Raw genomic sequence first — 6,000 nt, 5'->3', positions numbered from 1 at the left:
ATGGTTTCTATTCTCTTTCATCATCTCTTTAACCTTTACTGTACTTCCCACCACTCCATCACTCAATCTGTCAACTCTCACAGCATTTCCAGCTTCGCTTGTTGTTTTCTTTTTCCGCTGTTGCCCACTTTACCCACCCACAGGAACTTTTCCTGGAAGTCTCAAACATTTTTCAAGAACCTAAATTCTTGTCACCAAATGACACGTTCAGCCACATTTGCTGCTCTAAAGTCCCTCTATGGGCCGCGCACTATTCGAGATAATGGAAATGTTTGGAAATTAATTTCTAATAATTTAGAATAATAAGTTCGTCTGATTGCTCAAACCCAAGTTAAGTGTGTTTTACTGCCGCCGTTTTTTTGGATGTCAGCGAAGCAAAATCATAGACAAAGTAAATACGCATCAAATGTCTCCAAACCCTTTTTTAGTGTTGGATAAAGTGACACTAAAGCAAACGTTGCCCTTCCCGTACATTAGTTATGTCCAAACCCGGCAGCTAGTCCCGGTTACGTCCATGTGTCGCGGGCCTCCAGGGGCCTTTGGACATGAAGCATACAGGAGGACAGTGTCCCTGTCAGACACTTTCTCGCCGGCTGGAAATTCTCTGTTTTAGGTGGAGGATTGACACTTTTTACAGCGCAACAGTTCACTCGTATCAGAAACACACACAGGCTTCAGTATGTCTGAAAACAGTAGGACTGTCCTAAATACCAATTTGTGATCTCTGAAGCTTTGATACTAATTGTCTGAATAGAATATTTTAATATTTGTAATAAAAAGGCGAAACACAATCGCAAACAGAAACTGAGAGGTGCTGACAGGAATGACCTGCCAGCATTTGGACGTCCGTTGGTGTCACTGCTAAGCTCATTAAACAGCTGGTTGGATACGTATCTGTACCTTAAACCCTGGATGGTAGTTGGTGATAGTAACATTGTCTTATCATTTGTGTATGTGCACAGGATTTAGATTAAACACAGTGTGCATCTGTCTGAAGCTCGCGGTGCATTCAGGGACAGCAAAGGTTACAGTACAGAGCAGGTTTTTTAGCTTTTTGAGCTTTTGCTGGGATCTGGGAGCTGCACACTACACAGCACTGCAAGTTCATGTAGTTGTCAATATTTAATTACAAAAAAGTGCTCAACAACTTTCTAATTATACAGAAATGGTTTGTGATTGGTGACCATCACTCTTTCTGCTCTGCTGCTGCAGCTGCTGTTTGAGTTCACAGAAAGCATCTCTGCACAGCTACTGCTACTGCAACAAATACTCCAAAGACGGAGATATTTGATGACACACTTGCTTAAAATTCTTTGTGTTCGTCTCTGGAAGAACTGCTCTGGTTTTCCTTCTGCTAGCATGAAGTTGGCAGACGGCGTGTGTTTTTCTTTTACAGTTTGTCTCGTTTGCTTGGACACTTCAAAGCAGTGAACACACGGGCTCAAACAGAAACTCGCTGCCAAAAAAATAACACATATTTCTTTGCAAAATGCTCAAACACTAACATAACATGCAACAAAAGCACGTTTTACCTCTTATGCAACACAGCGTGTTGTCAAACTTCCACACTCATTCAATCAGTCACCACACAAAATGCATCTCTGTCAATATGCTGTTGTCCCAGGGTGATAACACCAGAGAACAAACCGCACTGCTCTCTGCACCTGCACATTTCATCCTGTAAAACAGAGACTTTCCTGAGAAGGGCTGATTCATTCCCTCAATATGGCCCAGTACGTGTATTATATTCCTACTTCAGGGAAAGAATAATGAGAAATTTCACTTCTAAACAGAATGTTATTCTTTCCTCACATTGTTCAAACACAGAAAAGCAGATAACTGTAAATACTGAAGTGAAAATACAGAAAAAAGGAAATGAAGACATGAATTGTACATTTAGTCCATGTGTTTGTGTCCATGAGCGTTTTCCCTCATCTGGGATCCAGACTTGCAAACAGCAGCACAGAGCAGCATCTTTTATGGGTGATGAGGACGGACGATCGCTGACGGGAGAATTTGGCTTAGAGAGCTGCACACGTTTACGTTAGGGATTCGTCATTTGGCTCGGAACAAGTGTTTTCCTTCTGTTTTCACAGTTACTACAACAAAGTTGTGGGTCTCTGAGTGAAACCAGTGGAGAACGGCTGTGCTAACAAGCTAATCAAGTGGATCCCAGTTTCTTTAAAAGCATCACATGGGCCTTTCTTCACTGTTAAACCTCAGCTCTGTGCTCACGCTGTTAGAAAGCAGCTGATAAAAGGGGTGAAAGTCTTTCTGCAGGTGGACAATTGAACCATGATCCAAATCCCAAAACAGCCGCATCCAGTGGACGTCTAGGCTCCTTTCTTCTCCATCCTCCGTCCTGTTTTGTTTGTCACTTCGTTCACTTTATCGTCTTGTTTTCCTCTTCCTCCGATTCTCTCTGCTTTGGGTTTTGTGTTTGTGTCTTTAAACACTTTCCCAAATTGAGTATTCCCCCCCCCCGCTCAGTAATTTCTTCCCTCTTTCACGCCTTGGGTCCAGTAAACCAGCTCTGATGTGAACAAGCAGCAAACATGGCTGCACACACCCAGCTGTTAAAAACATCAAACAACAATAGTTCAACAATCAAAGTGTAACCGAGCCACAGCAGCAGTTTGGACAGAGTGTAATAAAAGCTGAGCGTGGATTTAGACGTCGAGGATCAACCGGCTCTGTGTGGGTTTTATGTCGGAGCTTATTTCTGTCTCTCAGGGTTTAAGGCGTAAACAAAGTGGATCAGATAATTGTCGCATCATTTTACTCTCACTGCACATTTGAAAACGTCAGCAGTGTTTCACCTCTGCCACGGGGGAACTTAAGTGGCTCGGATTTCTTTTTTGTGTGAACAGCACTGATCCCATGATTTTATTTCAGGGGAAAATTACGCCAAATTATATTTTGTTCCCGTGGTAACACAGCTCCATCATGTTCCTGTTTGCCCAAGTGAACATCTCCTTTGCTGTTATGTGCAAATATAGAAAATACAACACACAGTATGTAACATTCATTTTCCTGTGTGCTGTGCGAAGTATGAAAAGAAACTCAGCTGTTTAATGCTTTCTATTGCAGTAAACTTCCAAATGTAGCAGCTTTGTAGCCACGTCTTTAAACAGAGGACAGGGACATGTGCAGAGGACAGCCCCAAATGAAACATCCGTAGTAATGTCCACAGCTACTACTTTGCTTTTAGTGTGGATGAGAGGAACATGTCCATGTACGTGTACCCAGCTCCAGCGTGTGCAGAGCGGACAAAAGACTCACGGGGACACACCCCTATGAGCATGTCTCTGGGGCGACTGTGGATCAGAGTCTTCTGTCCATCGGTTGCAGGGTTGGTGGTTCGATCCCGGCTCCTCCGGTCACGTGTTGAAGTGTCCTTGAGCAAGACACTGAACCCCAACGTAGTTGCTCCTAATGAGTGTGTGTGTGTGTGTGTGTGTGTGTGTGTGTGAATAAGAAGCAGTGTAAAGCGCTTTGAGCGTCGATAGGTAGAAAAGTGCTTTATAAGTGCAGAGCTTTTACCATTTTACCATTTTACCACTTACTGTTAGAGCAAACTAAGGCATCTGAGCACTAAACTTCTTTCCTCACCACAACGTTTGACACCAGCTAGACCACCGTGTTTACTGGTGCAGCTCAATTGTCTTTGAAATAACGACGGCCACAGGACACAAACAGATAAACATCTTCCAGCACTAAAGCCACATCGAAATGGGGGAAACATGTTTCCTCTTAGACATTTAAAAACCCACCGCATTCAACATATCTGCTGTGGATCCCTGCCGTGTGTGTGTGTGTGTGTGTGTCTGCAGAGCGGCAGGTATGGAGTTGAAAACTGAACTCTGCTGCAATTACAGAGGGAAAAACCCCCTCACAACTGCAATTTGACTGTTTTTCGTGCTTGAGCTGAGGTTTTACAAAGTCAATTATGTGCTGAGTGAGTTTCATGACCTCTGGGCCCTTGAAACCTGTAGGAAAAGCATTTCTTCCTTCCTTCCTGAAAACGGGCTTTTCTGCAGATATGTGGCTTTTGTCCGACAACAGTGAAACACGCCAAGAGCTTAACTCGTAGCCCCACTTCCCTGTGAGAAGCTTGTAAATCCAGGAGCGTGATGGACCCCAGACCTCCCACACAAAGTGCAATGCTTTCTAACAGAGACAGAGACATTGTGAAATAGTTCCCCTCCGCTTCACTCATTTACAGTTTTTATGTCCGTTTCTGTTCGTCTGTTAAAAAAAGCTCCATGCACCTCGAACATTTCTGCAGTCCGTGCGCTTGCAGCCGTGTAAAATACAAACAATTACATGACACAATTTGTGGTTTTTTATTGTGCAGTTCCACCCTCTGGGCTGCTGCTTGTGTCTGATGCAGGAGTTGAGTTTCCACTGAACAGCTGCACGATATAAAGCATCAATACTTAAGCTGTCAGACACACTGACGGTGAAACTCGTGTGTTGGATTCTGGCCACTTTCCCTGCTTTCTGTCATTTGTGACAGTTTGTAGGAAATCGCCAAAGATGCTTCCCAACAGGTCCTTCAAGTACAAGTACCTTTAAAGTCAGAGTGAAGAACAACAAACTGGAACAAACACACACACACAGGATGAACACACTGATTGAACATTGAAACTTAAGATTGATGTCCATCCCCCACAAACTTCTCAGTGTCTTCTGTGTAAAATGGGTTTGAGTTGCTTTGTTTTGGTTGGTTGTGTGCGTGTGCGTGTGCGTGTGCGTGTGTGTGTGTGTGTGTGCTTTTGCCACATTTAATTTATTTGATAGCTTTAGTTAACTTTCAGAAGTGGTTTAATTATAATTTTGATCTATGGTGTATTAACACACTGCCACCAGAATGTAAAAGAATTCACATTACAAAAATTCAAATTAGTGTATAATGTTGTTAGAATCAGCCCAATTTTTAGCACCTGCAACATTAAAGTGATGAACAAATGAATGCTTCAGTTATTATAATCCAATAATATCATATTCAGTTTCACGTGTGCTTTTGCTTCATGTATTCACAAAGTATTTTTCAGTTCACTCTTTTGTACATTTTCAAAACAAGGCTTTTGCTTCTAGCAGAATTTATACACTGTGACACTGATACTTCCTCCACCACTGGCTACTTTTTGATAATTTAATAGTCATTTTAATAATTGCATATTGACAATCAATAATTTAATCCTTGCATGTACAGCATAGAAGAAGCTGATAAAATAATGCAGCATTCAACAGACGAAAGAAGAAGCTTTAACTTTAATTTGAAGTTGGTAATCAGGACTTTTGTCCACATCATTTATTTTAATGTTCGGCTGTCACAGGTTTGAGTCCCAGGAGCAGTCACACGGGTTCCGGCAGTGATCCTGAAGTCACACCAGGTCACCCCCCCCCAACACACACACACACACACACACACCCCACCCCCTCTGCTATCTGTTGCCATCTAGTGGTTAATATTAGTGCAAGTCCGCCTCGCACACTCTTAAAGGCTGTTTTGCCTCTTTTTGACTACAACACTGTGACGTGTTTCCATTTTGATTCTCTTCCCTCACACACACACACACACACACACACACACACACACACACACCTGGGCTCCTGCAGCAGCAGCAGCACAGGTCGAGCGGCGGCTGACGCTCAGTTAAAAGCTGCTGGGTGGGTGCTAATTATTTCTTTGAAGACGTGCTTTTCCTCCCCGGCGCAGCTTCTGACGAGCTTCACTTTAAACAGGCCAGACACTGACATGCGGCCACCATCCGTCACAGGAGACATTTTAATGTGCAGATTTATGGCAGAATAATACTCCAATGTAGAAATGTAGACTGTAAACTGAGGAGTTAAAGTTTGTCTGCGTTTGTGTGAAACAGCTGCAGACACTGCAAATACACAACGTTGCCAAAAGTATGCGGACAATAGATGAATCTTTGGGGGCAGCTGTGGGTCAGTGGGTAAAGCGGTCCACGGTCTACAGGGTCAGCG

This window comes from Channa argus, chromosome 7, assembly GCF_033026475.1.
Source record: "Channa argus isolate prfri chromosome 7, Channa argus male v1.0, whole genome shotgun sequence".
Taxonomy (NCBI): domain Eukaryota; kingdom Metazoa; phylum Chordata; class Actinopteri; order Anabantiformes; family Channidae; genus Channa; species Channa argus.
The sequence above is the reverse complement of the archived record's forward strand: the minus strand, read 5'-3'. Positions refer to the sequence as shown.